At 35.3% G+C, this 17,912-nt stretch overlaps 1 pseudogene; it reads right to left on the bottom strand.

Annotated features, from left to right (window-relative positions):
- Positions 1-9,012: 9,012 nt before the first annotated feature.
- Positions 9,013-17,912, bottom strand: part of LOC148775878 (regulation of nuclear pre-mRNA domain-containing protein 1A pseudogene) — a 52,107-nt pseudogene continuing 43,207 nt past the window's right edge.

Below are 17,912 nucleotides of genomic sequence, written 5' to 3'. Positions count from 1 at the left end.
AGGAAATCAGTCCTGAATATTCTTTGGAAGGACTGATGCTGAAGCTGAAGCTCCAATACTTTGGCCACCTGATGTGAAGAACTGACTGATTTGAAAAGACGCTGATGCTGGGAATGATTGAAGGCAGGAGGAGAAGGGGGACAACAGAGTATGAAATGATTGAAATGGTTGGCATCAGTGACTCTATGGACATGGGTTTGAGTAAGCTCCAGGAGTTGCTGATGGACAGCAAACCTGGTGTGCTGCAGTCTGGGATCACATATCCAGACACAACTGAGCGACTGAACTGAACTGTGACGGAAAACTTGAGTGCAGCCTAAGGTGTTTGGATTTTATTCTGTAGACCACTGTGTATCTCTGAGGGTTATATTAATTTTAAACAAGCTTTTATTGAAATATTGTTGATTTACAGTATTATTTTAGCTTCAGGTGTGCAGTAGAACGATTCAGAATTTTTCTTGTTTGTACTCAATTGAGATATTCCCAGGTGGATCAGCAGTAAAAAATGTAGAAGATGTAGGAGAGGCAGGTTTGATCCCTGGGTTGGGAAGACCCCTGGAGGAGGGCATGGCAACCCACTCCAGTATTCCTGCCTGGAGAATCCCATGGACCGAGGAGCCTGGTGGGCTACAGTCCGTGGGGTTGCAAAGTATCAGACATGATTGAAGAGACTGTGCACACACACACATACACATACTCCACTGGAAGTTTCTACAAGATGATGGCTGTAATTCTTTGTGCTACAATATATCCTTGTTGCTTATCTGTTTAATACATACTGATTTGCATCTTTTGATTCCATATCCATAACCTGCTCCTCTCCCCTGCACTCTTCTTACTGGTAACCACCAGCTTGTTTTCTACATCTGTGCGTCTGGTTCTGTTTTGCATATACATTCATTTGTATTATTTTTAGTTTTCATATGTAAGTGATATACAGTATTTGTCTTCCTCTGACTTATTTCACTAAGCATAATATTCTCTAGGTTCATCTATGTTGCTGAAAGTGACAGAATTTTATCTTTTTTGGAATGGCTAAGTAACCTTACACAGTATATGTATACCACATCTTAATCTGTTGATAGACACAGGTAGCTTCCATATCTTGGCTACTATATTAATAAATAGCACTGCTGTGAACATTGGGGTTCATTTATCTTCCTGTATTAATGCTTTCATTTTTTTTCCAGATATATACTCAGGGGTAGAATCACTGTATCATAAGGTAACTCTATTTTTAGTTTTTGGAGGAAGCTTCGTATTGTTTTCTTTAGTGGCTGCACCAATTTGCACTCCCACCAACAGTGTGCAAGATTCGCTTTCCTCTACATCCTCTCCAACGTTTATCTGCAGACTTTTTGATGATGACAATTCTGACAGGTGTGAGGTGATATTTTGTTGTTGTTCTGATGAGTGTTTCTCTCATGAAGTGATACTGTGCACCTTCTCATGTGCCTGTTAGCCATCTGTATGTTGTCTCTGGAAAAATATTTATTCAGGTGTTCTCTATATATTTTTATTATATTGTTTGTTTGATATAATTTGTATGAGCTTTTTATATATTTTAACAATTGAAAACATAAATTTGAAAAAATTATAAAAAGTATTAAAATATATTGATAAATGTTAGGATGTAAAATGATAGACATCATAAAATATAGAACTAAAACATGTGAAAGAATATTATAATGAATCATTTGAAATATAGTAAAATATACATTTTTCTAGGAGATCAAATTAAGAGAAAGACGACTATAATACAAACAACTAAATACAATAAAATGGCAGATGGTATATACACAGCAATATAGAAAACTAAAAGTTTTTAAGCATCATTTTGCAGAACTGAGTCTTAATAAATGTGAACACTTTAATGTCATGTGAAAAGCAATAATTAAAGCATTTGCAGAAGAATGGCTTATAATCAGAGTAGTGCTTCAGAAGATGATTTTCTGTGTAGGACAAATTTTAGAGAGTGAGATGGGAGGGTTAATTGGTGAACTCTTCAAGAAACTACCTAAAATTATGAGCTCTTGAAAATGATTGCTGTCATAGAGATCAATAAATAATAAAAATAAAAATGTGATGCATGCATGGAGGAATTAGGAGGATTAGGTAACTGCTAATTCTGGGATCATAAAAAAGCAGGTTCCTAAATAGCATATACAGAAGTTAAAAGAAATAACTTGAATGGAAATGACAATAAGCTTTGTTTGAGATATGTTGAATGAAGCATGACACGTAAGTGGAATTGAATAATGCTAAAGCAAAAAGATGGATTTAAGGGAACTATCCATCCCTGATATAATTTAGGTTAAGAACCAGATTGTTTTACTGGTCACAAAGGTAAATTAAAAGAGACACAGAGCAATATGGATGAGCTATCCCAAATATTTAATGCAGTAAACATCAAGGCTGTTGCTGTGCAAGTATGTGTTTATGAAGGAAGAAAAAGTACATTATTTTGTGAATAAACCTGACAGCCCTTGCTTTGTCTAATCTAGAATTACACAAGATGGTTTGGCATAAAATTTAGGCTGATGTCTAAGTTGAATGGCTCCGTCAGTATTGCCTTTGCTTAAGTATAGGAATGCTAACTCATCTGAGACCTAAGGCATCACAATATTTTATGAAATTCTAGCTTAAATATCTCCTTGACAAAGTTCAAGGCAGACCATCACAAGAACAAAGTAATAATTCTATTTTTATAATATATGTTTTCTACCCACTAGTATCTATTTCTAATATAGCATATAAAATGTTATTCTCACCATTAACAGTTGCCATATTAGAAATTAATACAGCACATGCAATATTTCTGAAATCATTCCACCCTACCCAACTATTCAGTGATTTCATGGACTGCTTTATGAAATACACACACACACAAACATATATATATATATAGTTGCAATATTATTAAAAATCTCCTTTAATAGAGATATTCATGTCTTTCTAAAATAAATTAGGTGAATGAATGGTAACACATAATGATGAAAAAAGTCATCAGGAATATAGAGGATTAACCTTTACTGTTGTTTTAATTTTAATTGATTTTTTTTCTCTTTGATTGATTTCCACCTAAAATAAAAATTTTAATATGTTTTTCTTAAGAAATAGAAAGCTCCCTTTTTTAAGATGTCATGTGTTTAAGCCAACTAGTTCTACATGAAGACGATAGGATAAGGTTTTCCTGAATATATATTAATGGATTTGCTAGAAATTATTAAATTATCATTTGCATTTCATGGTAAGAAAAATTGCTTTAGTTCTTTGTGGAGTGCTCAGTGTCATTCTCCTTTTGTCAAAAGTAAATTAAGTAGCTCAAAGAGGCTTTGTGCAGAAATGTTTGCTTCTTTATTATGTCTGGATGGTTGGGAATACAGATATTGCCTTTCTTTGCAGAAGGCAGTGTAATAACTGACAAGAATATACACAGAGGTTTAGAAAGACTAAATGCAAACAATATGGCTAAACTTCTAGCTTGGGAATAACTAAAACAAGTGTGATCCATTATGATCACATATTTAGGGTTGTATTCAGATTGTTTCCATTTGAAAAGGATATTTGATAAATCCTCAGATTTAATATAAACTCTCTTCCATTTGTCTTTGCTTCAGTATTTAGAACATAGCTAGAAAACCAGATTCCCCTCGCTTCTTAAACCCTGCTGAATTATTTTTCAGTGGTTTAACTAAGGGCAGCTTTATTTCAATTCAGTAAGATGCTAATGTCTTTCACAATTACAACTAAAAAGATCTATAAGAAACTAATTTCAAAATAAATCCACTTTCATTGACTTGTTTTCTGAATAATCATGGTATCTTACATGATTATATGAACCTTGTAATGATAGGTAGAACTTTGAGGGAGTCTCACATATAAGATTTTGAGCATATAAATTTCCCTATTATTTCAAAATTTTAATCATTTTATTCACTTTTATTTTCAGATATAGGCCCAAGCTACTAGATTGGCACTCAGAATTATTGATTTTTCAGGTCTCCCACATTGCAGGCAGATTCTTCACCATTTGAGCCACCAGGGAATGTCATTGAACCCAGGACTTGTTAAAATACATTTTACTACATGTACTCATTGTAAAATTGTCAAATATTCATAATATTTAGTCTCATATTCATTCATTCAATATATAAATCAATATTTCCTCATGCTATCTTGAAGACAAACTTGAAAGTTTTCTTAAATCATGATAACCCTTGAAGGTTTATTTGGGAAGGTTTATTTGGAATCAATATCAAACACTATTTGGAGAGGTAGTCTATACAGCTGTTTCATGACTTATTTTTCTACTTCTCAGAGTCTCATACTTTATGTTTTATCAGGGAGGCTCTAGGAGAAGGTGGAGAAAAATGTTTGCTAAAAGAACACAATTCATTAAACAGTAAGATCTGCTTTCTCAGTGCTGCTATCAGCCGTTTAAATTACTTGAAGAAATCTCGAATTCAGTTCTCACAGTAGATAGAGTCAGCTGAAATCTGAGGACAGCTGAAAAATCGCCCAGAATTTATAAGCAGGTGTGATTTTTTTTTTTTAATAAAAAGAAAATAGTGAGTCTTCGGAATGTGTTAAATTCCATGTATTTTATTCATTACTAGTCTTTTGTTTCTAAGAAATGATTAAGATTTTCTCTTAATGAGATTTTCTCTCACTTAATCAGTCTCTTCAAAACAGCAAAGTTTTTCCAAGGACTTCCACATATTTCCAATATGTAATTAAAGTACCTGTGCTATAAGGGAGATTAGTTGAAAAACCCTTTCTCTGAACAAAGACTTAGATATTTTCAATGTAGGAGCCCTATCGGTGAGCACTGATTAATTGTGTGTATATGTAGGGGATACAACAAAAGAGATTGGGAGAAGAAAAAATGATAAAAGGAAGCATTGACTATGCACCTAAGGAATTCCTAACACTCTAAGAAGAAAAAATATTATTACAAGTGTAATGTTGAAAACAAGCTTTCTTCTTTTAAAAATTAAATCAATGGGGCCAAAGATTTTCAAGTATGGTGCTCCAATTTGCTCAAAGTATGAGTAGGAATAAATTCTGTCTATATTTGACTCCAGAGCTCTCAATCTGGAGATGCGGTAATAGTTTTCTGGAATGATAATTAAGAACAGCATAGGTATATCTTAATCTTCCCAACTTGTAAAAATCTAGACATTTTAAAAAATCACCATGTTTTGCTAACTTGATTACTTTCGAATACAAGTATTCTGAAATATTTATACACAAATAAACAAAATGTTTAGCTTTAGAAAAAAGTGTAATTTGGTAACTTATTATTTCAGGGCCAAGAGAAATGATCAAATATTCTGTTAGAGGAAGTTATCTGTTTTTTTTTTTCTTATTCAGAAAAATATGATCCAGCTTTAAACCACCCTTTAACTAAGAGCAAACTCATAAAAACTATTCTACCAGGGATATATAGCGTTTTTAAGGGCAAAAATGACATTTACCTAGGAGAAAATCACATTTGATCATCAGCGTTTAGAAGCTGAAATCATCAATTTTAATTTCACTTTTAGCTGGTGATGACAGTGAATCTCTCTAATTGCCTCTTGATTCTAGAACTTTATTTTTAGCTTCCATGATACAGATGTCCATTTTTACTTTAAATCCTCATGGTATCTCTATTATTGATTTAAGTTTGTGCCTTAAGTCTTATTGTCCTTGCTTTGACATAACCCATCCAACAGAGCTGTGGTATTGGTTCATTGTAAATCACAGTAGGAAAAACAGAATTGAAAGATTCTGAATAAATGAAGTTGTTTTTTTTTTTTTCCTGGTCTGTTCTATTGGTCAGAAAGGAATATGAACCTTCATGTCACCTACAAATTCTATGAGTGTATTAAACTTATTGGGTAAGAGATATTTCTAGGAATACACTCACTAAAGAGTTCTTTGCTTCAAGTTAAATATTTATGATCCATTGTATTTATGGATTCAAATAGAATTCACCCACAATTTACTTATACTTTCAGATTAATTAGTCACCTCTGTTGCTTTTAGGACATTCTTGAAGAAAAAGTAAATAATAGCCCTAGGAATTAGGTAATGAAAATTGCCCTATGTTCAAACAAATTATTCAAAGAAATTACTTTGGGCTATCCAGTACTCGGTTGTCAGCTCTTCTATACAAACCCACCCTTCATAATTCTTTCTTGGCTTTTCCTTCAGATTGAGGAATCTCCTACCCTCTTCTTGCTTGCTACTACTTATATACAACTTTTCTTTTCATTTATTCATGATTCTTCTTACTCTTCAGGATAAATTTTTTTGACCAATGTTGAGACCAATCTTTGTTATCTTCCCCAGGTAATAAAAATAGTATTTAATATTTTTAAATATCTACTTAAAGTTTCTTAGATAAGACAACTTATTTCCTCCATATGGAAACTCTTGGAAGTAGATAATAATTGTACTATCATGTAACAAGTAAGGAAACTGAGGCAAGACAATATTAGGAAATGTCCATCACACACTCCATTTGCAATCAAAGTTTCCCTTAGAATTCCATTTCTATTAAATCTCACTAAAGTTTTCCTACCTTTCATTTTTTTAGCCTAGTATTTAAGGTTGGCCATAGACAATCATCATCAGAGTTTCAGGGCATTCTTCTGAGATGAGTTTTGAGAGCAGTTATGAAGAAGTCTCTAAACTCCTTTAGAGGGACATAAAAATTGTCCTCTAGATATTTGGCTATGACACCCCACGGAAGTACTGCTCCTTAGTTTATAATCACTGCTTTAGTATATCCTATCGTTGCATGTTGTATGCAATTACCTTTCAAGTTTCAACTATCATTCGCACACTACTAACAAACCAATGTCTTTGGCACCATTTGTGGCTGTTTACATGATATCTTCACTTAAATACACCTAAACATGTCTAAAAGCGAGTATAGTATCTTCTTTCTCAAGCTATCTGTATCCCCTTGTCAGTAGGATCACTCCCAAATTACTCATTAGTCATGGGGAGAAGGCAATGGCAAGCCACTCCAGTACTCTTGCCTGGAAAATCCCATGGATGGAGGAGCCTGGTAGGCTGCAGTCCGTGGGGTCGCTAAGGGTCGGACACGACTGAGCGACTTCACTTTCACACATTGGAGAAGGAAATGGCAACCCACTCCAGTGTTCTTGCCTAGAGAATCCCAGGGACGGGGGAGCCTGGTGGGCTGCCATCTATGGGGTCACACAGAGTCAGACATGATTGAAGTGACTTAGCAGCAGCAGCAGCATTAGTCATGGTTCTCCAGAAAAACAATAGAATAAATGTAGATACAGATAGAGATATGAAGATTTATTATTTAAATCAGCATGACTCTTAAGGTTAAGATGTCCCACCATCTGCTGTCTTCAAACTGTAGAACCAGGAAAGCTGATAGTGGAAGTCCCAGTTGTAATTCAAAGGTCCAAGATCCAGGAGCACTGATGCTTGAGAACAGGAGAACATGGATGTTTCAGGTCTACCAGAGAGCAAATAAACCTTCCCTCCATGTATTTTGTTCTATTCATGTGATGTCCAACAGATTTGATGATGCCCACCTGTGTTGGTAGGCACACTCTTTACTCAGTCAAATGTTTATCTCTTTCAGAAGCACCTGCACAGACATACTCAGAAGTAATATTTTACCACCTATCTGGGTATCCATCCCTTAGCCCAGTCAAGCTGACACAAAATTAACCATGACACTTACCTTAGGATACCTGGAAATGTCCTCCATATTGTTTTTATCACTCTTTCCTTATCACAATATCATCAAGTATCTCCTGGCTTTTTTTTTAATCCCTTTTTTTTTTTTTTAAAGTTTTCTTAATTTATTAAAAGACTTTCATAGAGCAGCAACCACCAGTTACCTTGGGGACATAGCCATAAATATGATAGCAAAAGGTGTATTACCTTAGTTTTGTGGTAATTTCTGATGGACAGACCATAATCTGACTCCCACTTGGATCCTGACATTCTATCCCATTTTTTTTTTAAGTTCTCTGAAATATTTCAATATTTCTGCAAGTTTAGTAACATCGTAAAATACATTTCAACTAAAATTCACAAATCTAAAAACCTGTTAGGCATTTTTAGGCATTTTAAGTTGGAAATGAAGACCAATGTTACATTGTAATATGCCAATTACAAATAGTACTTCAAATAGCAAATACTACAGTTTGTCCCAAACTTTAAAAACTATTCATGAACTCAACACTGAACTATTGATGGCTATGAGAATTGTTTCCTAGCCTTTTTGAAAATTTCAACCCATTTACGTTTAAAGTAATTATTGATAAGTACGATCCCGTAGCCATTTTCTTTATTGCTCTGGGTTCAAGTTTATACACTCTTTCTGTGTTTCCTGTCTATAGAAGATCCTTAAGCATTTGTTGGAGAGCTGGTTTGGAGATGCTGAATTCCCTCAGCTTTTGCTTGTCTGTAAAGCTTTTGATTTCTCCTTCATATTTGAATGAGATCCTTGCTGGGTATAGTAATCTGGGCTATAGGGTATTTTCTTTCATCACTTTAAGTATGTCTTGCCACTCCCTTCTGGCCTGAAGAGTTTCTGTTGAAAGATCAGCTGTTATCCTTATGGGAATCCCCTTATGTGTTATTTGCTGCTTTTCCCTTGCTGCTTTTATTTATTTATTTTTTAAGTCCAACCATAATTTACTGTAGCTAAAACCAGACTTTATACTAACTGCTATTTTCCCATTATATTTGTTATTGAGGATAAGGTTTAAACACATAAGATGAATTACTGTTACTGGAATTTCACATGAGTAATTTAAAAACACAACCAATTTTTGCTCATTCCAAATCTCTAAATTTTCTTAGGCAGACTGATTTGATTCAAGTAAAAAACCAATTAATGTAGGTTAATTGGAGTAGCTTACCTCGGCCATTGTCTAAAGGGGTCTATGTTCAAAAAGTGAAAAATGTGCAGGAATATTAAGCTATTTTAAAGTTCCTACCAAAAATAAATTTAATAAACAAGCACTAAATAAGGAAAAGGTTACGCACTTCCAATTTATGCTCTTTCTCTGCAAGGGCTTCCTTTTGACAACAAAGAAAATCTGCTAACATTCGAGTGAGCTGCTTCCTATCATCTATTTCAGTTGCCAACCTGCCGTTGTAGTCTGCCAGCAACATACAAGCATCCTCTACCATTTTAGAAAGTCTTTCTCCAGACTCTTTATCTGTTATTTTATCTAGAAGGGATACTTCTTGAACTTCAACAGGCAAAGAAGCTATCCTTTGATGAACTGCTGCATCACCAGAAGCTGCATTTTCTAGATCTTGCAATGCTCTAATGAGATCTAGAGTCTGTGGTGGTTCACTTGGAGATCCTAGAGAAGAACAGTTTTCGTTCTCAAACTCCCAGGTAAAAAAACTAACAGCTATTTCCCGGATGACTTTAGGACCGTCTTAACTGCCATTCCTGCCTCTGATCTTTCTCCAGTTTGACACTTACTCTCCATGACAGCATACACTCATCCTGATTTAAGTTTACTCCACTACCCTCAATGGAATTTTAGGTTTTAGCCATATTTACTTTATTTTGATTGGACTATTTCCCTGTTTAAGTGAAAAGATATCCTATTCATCCTTCATTAAGCAGCTTTTCTAAAGTATTTCAACTTGCTTCAACATGTAGTTAGAAGTCCACTTTCATACACTAGGTAGCTCAGTAGTTTGTACATTTACCTTGTATAAAGCTTAGTGACATTATAATTAACTTTTTAGAAGTCTAATATCCTTGAAAAACTAAAAATGCCCCCAAAGTAGACCCTGCCCCTTGTTCATATGAGAAGCACTGATTATGATTACCAGAATTTAGGAAGTCTAAGATGTGGAGAAAAATTTATCTTCTTAGCAGATTATGTTTGAATTATCTTCAAGTGGGAGACCAACTTTGTTGCAAAGAACCTTTGAGAAGTCCACTGAGGGTAGAAATTGGCCTGAGGCTGGGCCTGTGCTGAATTTTACAGGAAGTGACTTTGCATACAAAAGAAGACAGGTCAGAGCTAGAGTAACATCTCTAGGGTGGTGGGAATAAAGACTTTGGGCCGAATAGAAATATCTGCTGCTGCTGCTAAGTCTCTTCAGTCATGTCTGACTCTGTGTGACCCCATAGATGGCAGTCCACTAGGCTCACCTGTCCCTGGGATTCTCCAGGCAAGAACACTGGAGTGGGTTGCCATTTCCTTCTCCAATAGAAATATCTATTGGGGATTAATTAAATAACTCTGTTTGTTATGGGCAATGATCTGTTTCCTCTAAGATATTTTCCATAAGCTCCATAGGCTTATTCACTATAGTGGATAATCATTTTATGATGAATATGAAACAGCCCTGAACCCTGCTTCTGTAACTATTTGAAGTCAAACTAAGAACAACGAGCTTTAAAAAGAAACCCTCTTGTTATTTCTATGACTGCTAGAAGAATCAAGCTAAACAATATACTAATTATATATACTTTTATGAAATGAAATGAAATGAAATGTCAGTGACCCCGTGGACTGTAGCCCGCCAGGCTCCTCTGTCCATAGGATTCTCCAGGAAAGAATATTGGAGTGGATTGCCATTCCCTTCTTCAGGGGATCTTTCCAACCCATGGATCAAACCTGGGTCTCCCACATTGCAGGCAGATTCTTTACTGATCCACAGGGAAGCCCCATATATATATACATTGGTATATTGTAGTACTTTTAACTTTTTAGGACAGACAAACCAAACAACATGGATTTTGATCATGTTTCAGCAATAATTTGGTGCAGAATGCCTGTTTCTGGGTAAAATTTTTGGTAAAGAAGCAGCAAAAGTTTGAGTATCTCAGACCTCTCAGTTCAGCTCAGTTTCTTAGTTATATCCAACTATTTGTGACCCCACGGATGGCAGCACACGAGGCTTCCCTGTCAGTTACCATCTCCCGGAGCTTGCTCAAACTCAAGTCCATCAAGTCAGTGATGCCATCCAACCAACTCATCCTCTGTCATACCCTTCTCCTCCTGCATTCCATCTTTCCCAGCATCAGGATCTTCTCCAGTGAGTCAGTACTTCACATCAAGTGGCCAAGTTACTGGAGCTTCAGCTTCAGCATCAGTCATTCCAATGCATATTCAGGACTAATTTCCTTTAGGATTGACTGGCTTGATCTCCTTGCAGTCCAAGGAACACTCAGAAGTCTTCTCCAAAATCACAGTTCAAAAGCATAAATTCTTCAGTGTTCAGCTTTCTTTACTGTCCAATTCTCACATCCATACGTGGCCACTGGAAAACCACAGTTTGACTATACAGACCTTTGTTGGCAAAGTAATGTCTCTGCTTTTTAATATGCTGTCTAGGTTGGTCATAGTTTTTCTTCCAAAGAGCAAGTGTCTTTTAATTTCATGGCTGCAGTCACCATCTGCAGTGATATTGGAGCCCAAGAAAATAAAGTCTTTCACTGCTTCCCCATCTATTTGCCATGAAGTGATGGGACCGGATGCCATGATCTTAGCTTTCTGAATGTTGAGTTTTAATCCAGTTTTTTCACTGTCTTCCTTCACTCTTACCAAGAGGCTCTTTAGTTCCTCTTCACTTTCTGCCAAAAGTGTGGTGTCAACTGCATATATGAGATTGTTGACATTTCTCCCAGCAATCTTTATTCCATCTTGGGCTTCATCCAGTCCAGCATTTCTCTTAATGTACTCTGCACATAAGTTAAATAAGCAAGGTGACAATATATAGCCTCGATGTACTCCTTTTCCAATTTGGAACCAGCCAGTTGTTCCATGTTCAGCTGCACCTGTTGCTTCCTGTCCTGCATACAGATTTCTCAGGAGGCAGGTGGTCTGGTGTTCCATCTCTTGAAGAACTTTCCACAGTTTGTTGTGATTCACACAGTCAAAGGCATTAGTGTGGTCAATGAAGAAGAAGTAGATTTTTTTTTTGATAATCCAATGGATGTTGGCAATTTGATCTCTGGTTCCTCTACCTTTTCTAAATCCAGCTGGAAGTTCCCTGTTCATGTACTGTTGAAGCCTCATTTGGAGAATTTTGAACATTACTCTGCTAGCATGTGAGATGAGTGCAATTGTGAGGTAGTTTGAACATTCTTTGTCATTGCCTTTCTTTGGGATTGGAATGAAAACTGGTCTTCTCCAGTCCTGTGGCTACTGCTGAGTTTTGCAAATTTGCTGGCATATTGAGTGCAGCACTTTCACAGCATCAATTGTTAGACTTTGAGAGAGCTCAGCTGGAATTCCATCACATCCACTGGCTTTGTTCATAGTGATGCTTCCTAAGGCCCACTTGACTTTGCACTTCAGGATGTCTGGTTCTAGGTGAGTGATCACACCATCATGGTTTCCTGGGTCATAAAGATCATTTTTGTAGAGATTCTCTTTGTATTCTTGTCACCTCTTCTTAATATTTTCTTCCTCTGTTAGGTCCATACCATTTTTATCCTTATTGTCCCCATCTTTGCATGAAATGTCCCCTTGGTATCTCTAATTTTCTTGAACTGATCTCTAGTCTTTCCCATTCTATTGCTTTTTAGCCCAAAAGCCAGAAAATTTATTAAGAAGGAGAATAAATAATAAATTGAAAAAGTAGCAGTACAAGTAAAGCCTGAGTTGTTCTATTTGATGCACACACATGAATACAAATAAATGCATAGTATAAGTATTGGCTGCCATATGGTACAGTGGTGAAGAAGTTGCCTGCCAGTTGAGGAGATGCAAGAGACGTGAGTTTGAACCCTGCATTGTAGAGATTCCCTGGAGAAGGAAATGACAACCTGCTCCAGTATTCTTTCTGGAGTATTCCATGAATAGAGGAGCCTGTAGAACTACAGTCCATTGGGTTGCAAAGAGTTGGACAAGTGTGAATGAGCAATCACATACACACACACACACACACACACACACACACACTTATTCTATTATATTCATTAGATAAAATATTGCATATGCATTATCTCTTTAATCTATACAAAGTTCAGAGGATACTATCATTCCTACTTTACAGATAAAATAACTGAGGATAAAAGAAGCAAAACGTCATCCAAGACTACATTATAAGTGACAATGTAGCATTATAATAAGAATATTTTCTAAAGGTTTATCTAATAAAAAACATAGCTATAAAGCTTTTAATCTCCACACTCAGTCTCTATCAATTAATTTTGATTACATATGTTCTACCTAACTTCATTTTGAAATGACATGCAATAGAGCACAAAAAGCATTATCTATAAGTGAAAGAAATTCAGGAAGGTAGCTTCTCTCATAAACAGAAAATATGCATTTTTTTCTGAAAAAGTTTAGTTAATAGAATAGGTTATCTTACTTCAGTTATCTAAATATATGTCACTCAGTATATTGTGACACATATCACAAAATCACATTAGGATTTTTTTATGTATTTTATATTCTTAGTGAATTTTATACCTGATTTTACTTCCCCCAAACACTCAGTAAGTCAAGGTTAGTAAAAAGCTAGAGGGATGAATTTGAGGGTCTTGGTCTTTTAGTAATCTCCATTTTTCAAATGATAGCTTGAGTTCCTGTTAAGTCAAGAGGAACACTTTAGTTGAAATTCTCACTGCTGCTGCTGCTGCTGCTAAATAAATGTTACAACAAAAGCTACATTGTACTTACTCAGTTTAACTAGGATTTATCTAATTCAGGCTAAAAAATATGGCCACTATTTTAAAGCTGTTTTTAAAAATGTAGATGTGATTGATTGAAAGTTACACAAACGGACCCCTGATGAGAAGGGAGGTTGCAAAAATGTCCTTAGAATGAAAGCTCTGTGAGAGTACGTTTTATATATAGATGATGTGAGAGTTGTATTATGAAGAGAATTGATCGCCGAAGAATTGATGCTTTTGAACTGTGGTGTTGGAGAAGACTCTTGAGAGTCCCTTGGACTGCAAGGAGATCCAAACGGTCCATCCTAAATGAGCTCAGTCCTGGGTGTTCATTGGAAGGACTGATGTTGAAGCTGAAACTCCAATACTTTGGCCATCTGTTGCGAAGAACTGACTTATTTGAAAAGACCCTGATGCTGGGAAAGATTGAGGGCAGGAGAAGGGGATGGCAGAGGATGAGATGGTTAGATGTCATCACTGACTCAAATGACATGAGTTTGGGTAAACTCCAGGAGTTGGTGATGGACAGGGAGGCCTGGTGTGCTGTTGTCCATAGGGTAGAAAAGAGTCCGACATAACTGAGCGACTGAACTGAACTGAACTGAACTGAACTCTGTGTGTGTGTGTGTGCGCTCAGTCATGTCTGATTCTTTGCAACCACTTGAACCGTAGCCCATCAGGCTTCTCTGTCCATGGGATTCTCCAGGAAGAATATTGGAGTGGGTTGCAATTCCCTTCTCCGTTGTATATAGATACCAGTGGGCAAAGCATGTCCCACATAAAACCTAGCTCAGTCAAACTTATCCATCACTTCTGTCTCAGAGGAATAAGCATATCATTTTAGCTCCTGACTCAATTGTGCCCATTTTTTAGCAATCAATGGTTAGGGAAAAGTAACCCTTACTCAAAAATAGCCCTTCACAGCCAGTGCTATTAAATCATAATCTAAATTATAACTGCTCTGGTGATTGCTTCACACTCTGATTACAGGCTTCACTATGAGAGGTAGTGAAGTGAGTGAAGTGAAGTCACTCAGTTGTGTCTGACCCTTAGCGACCCCACGGACTGCAGCCTACCAGGCTCCTCCATCCATGGGATTTTCTAGGCAATAGTACTGGAGTGGCTTGCCATTGCCTTCCCCCATGAGAGGTAGTGATACAGGTGCTAAATGGTCATTCTAAAGGACTCTCCCTAAAGTGTTTGGCATAATAGGGCAGATGTGGTCCAGAATGCCTTATAATTTCTCCTGTATTTTTAAATTATTTTAAAAATATTTCCAGGGATACATTTTTTAAAGATTTACTTCATGGCGAAATAATCCTTTCATTAGGCACTTTTGTCACCAAATAATTCAGAATAATATATCAAAAGCAATAATTTCAGTTATAACTATAAAGATGGATGCTATTCTATAACACATCAGGTTAGAAACAGGGTGAAGCAGAGAAAAATATATTCAGGGCCGAGATAATTAACCACTGATGGTCAAAAATACTTCAAAAATGCAAAATGACTTCAATAGTCCTAAGAGGAAAAAACATATTTCAGATTTTCTCTCATTCTCTTTTGATTGTAGGTCTAAGTGAATTACTACTATCTGTGGATTAGATGAAGAGCACATTTCTATTTTATGAATAAAAATTCTCACTATGCTCAAGTAAAAATTCAAGGTTTTCTCCTGCTACTTCTCTTTTCTTTTTGTGATTTGATTATAAATAATGCTTCTATAAATTCACAAAATTTCAGAGTTGGCTGAGACAATGGACATCATTTCACAAACTAAACTCTTAACAAGACACAGGCATTCTTTGGTGATTGATGCCTGCTCAGTGCTTGGCTCTCAGATCTTCTAAAAATTGCAGTTTTATTGAATTTGTTAATGAAGAACTAGAAACCCAAATAAAGAGGCTATTTACTGAAGACATTTTAACTAGTAAGGGAAAGAAGCAGAAGCAGGTCCTAGTTTTTAGAATACTAATTTATTGTGATTTTCCACTACAAGTTACTAGATTCGGGTAAAATTTAATACTGCAATTAGTAATGTTTTATTTTTATTATAAGAAGAACATATATTCCTTTTAAAATATAAATGAATACCAGATAGAAACTTACTTTTGCTGGATTCTGAAACTACCCTTGGTGAGACCTATAGTGTTTACAAATTTTCTAAACCAGACCATATAAAGTGTAATTTAGTGTTGCAAGGAAAGTTTGAATTAAAAGATAAATATAGTTCTTCGTACTTGCCAAAGTGAAAGTACTCAAAACACAGAATTAACTAGCTATTGGTACTTTCAGAAATTGACAGGGTGATAAACAGGAAACAGAATTACCCTTTTGCAGAATGCTAACTAATTTAATTGAAACTTTAATTAAAATAACATCAAAGTACATCTTTCTTTCTAATAGAAAGCACCTGCAACATATGAAAATGATTTGCTTGGATTGCTAGATCTTCAAAGTTACAGAAGCAATTGACTGCACCCATATGTCTATTAAAGATATTTCCTGATAAACAAATATGAAGGAACTGAAAGATGATTCATTCTTGAAAAAATGATGAAAAAAAATGACTCATTCCTTGAAAAAGAAAATTATTTGTGGTATCTAATATAGAAATATAAAAATCATTAACCATCTTCCCTGAGATCTGCTGAGATTGGATACAACAATTTGAATTTAAGTTTTAATATTTTGTGGGGTTTTTCCTTTAGGATACTTACTAAAATATCACTTTGGGAAAATTACCTCAATGACACGTTGATTATATTTTATCTTGAGATGAATAACATAAATTGTACTCTTCAATCGCTAAAAATATGTGAACATTCCTCAATATGCCAATTTATTACAGGCAGCCACATGCACCTGCCAAAGTAAAACACAATGTGCATGGTGTTATTCTATTATTTAATAAAAAGCTTTTGAAATCTTTCCAAGATCTAAATCTATCCACTAACATAGAAGTGCAACTCTTAGGAAAAAAAAAAACACTAATATTTATTTAGAAATAATACAGATTAAAATATGGTGCATATTAAGAACAATATTCTTATATTAACAAAAGAAGAGAGAAATATGTATTAATATATATTTAAGTAGATTAGGAATTCTCATGCTGATATAATATTCCTTCATTGTTTAGAAAATTAATTCAACTGTGCAATGATATGTAATGGCATGATAAATACTTTAACTACAAAGTCTCTAATTGTATGATTTCACTAGGTTTTTATTTAGGTGGGGCAACACGAAATAAAACATATTTTTGTCAACTCTCTTTGGTCTTTGTTTTCTTCACTAATTTTTTCTACTGTAAATTTTATTGTATGAGCTAATTAGTTTTTCAGTTTGAGTTACCTTGTATTTATTTTCTATTAATATTAACCAAATTTATCATTCAGGTCATCTTTAAAATCTACTAACTCTCTTATATTTCTACTAGTGTATACTGAGTAATTCATCAGATTTTCATTTCTAAGTAAATTTCCTATGTAGAATATTAAGATTGTGTTGCCTCCTTGATTTCTCCATAACTTTTTATTATCTGCAAACTGTTTATCTCTATACACTACATCTATCTACTAAAAATCTTCCTCCAATAGCCCCATGTCCAGCCATATTGATATAAGTGAAGCTTTTCTTAGAGTCTAAGATTTTATATATTTACACTCTCCATTTGAATTGCTATTTTTTTTACCTCCTTCTTTCTCATGTTCTTGTTTAAATATCTCCTGCTTATCCTTCATAATAATTTCCATTCATCAAGCCTTCCCTAATTACCCAAGTGGAGATTAATACAGTTCCTCTGTGAGTTCACAGCACACCAATCAATCCTACTCCATGAAAAGAAAAGTTATCTGTCATGGAGTGAATCATTGGACACACTGTAACATAGCCCTTTGTCTAACTTATTAGAACTCAGATTCTTTCTAGGTCCTACATTTTGTCTTTAAATTCTAACTTGGTTTTATTGTCTTATCAAAGCCTTTCTGATTGGCCCTAAAGTCAGAATATCCACTTGGCACAATCAGAACTTCACCCCAGAGAAGCATCTCAGACCGAAGCCCCCGTCTTATTCTTGTTGTTCAGGCTTGCACTGCCTGGTTGGGACACACAGATCCAACAGGACTCTCTTCAGTACTGGAAGTGCTTTATATCTGCACTGCCCACTGCAGCAGCCACCAGCTACATGTGACTACTAACCACTGGAATTGTGATCAAGAAACTGGATTTTTACTTTTAAAAATAATATAAACTT

This window comes from Moschus berezovskii, chromosome 13, assembly GCF_049115385.1.
Source record: "Moschus berezovskii isolate FMDL1 chromosome 13, NW_MosBer_1.0, whole genome shotgun sequence".
In the NCBI taxonomy this organism is placed as follows: domain Eukaryota; kingdom Metazoa; phylum Chordata; class Mammalia; order Artiodactyla; family Moschidae; genus Moschus; species Moschus berezovskii.
The sequence above is the reverse complement of the archived record's forward strand: the minus strand, read 5'-3'. Positions and strand labels throughout refer to the sequence as shown.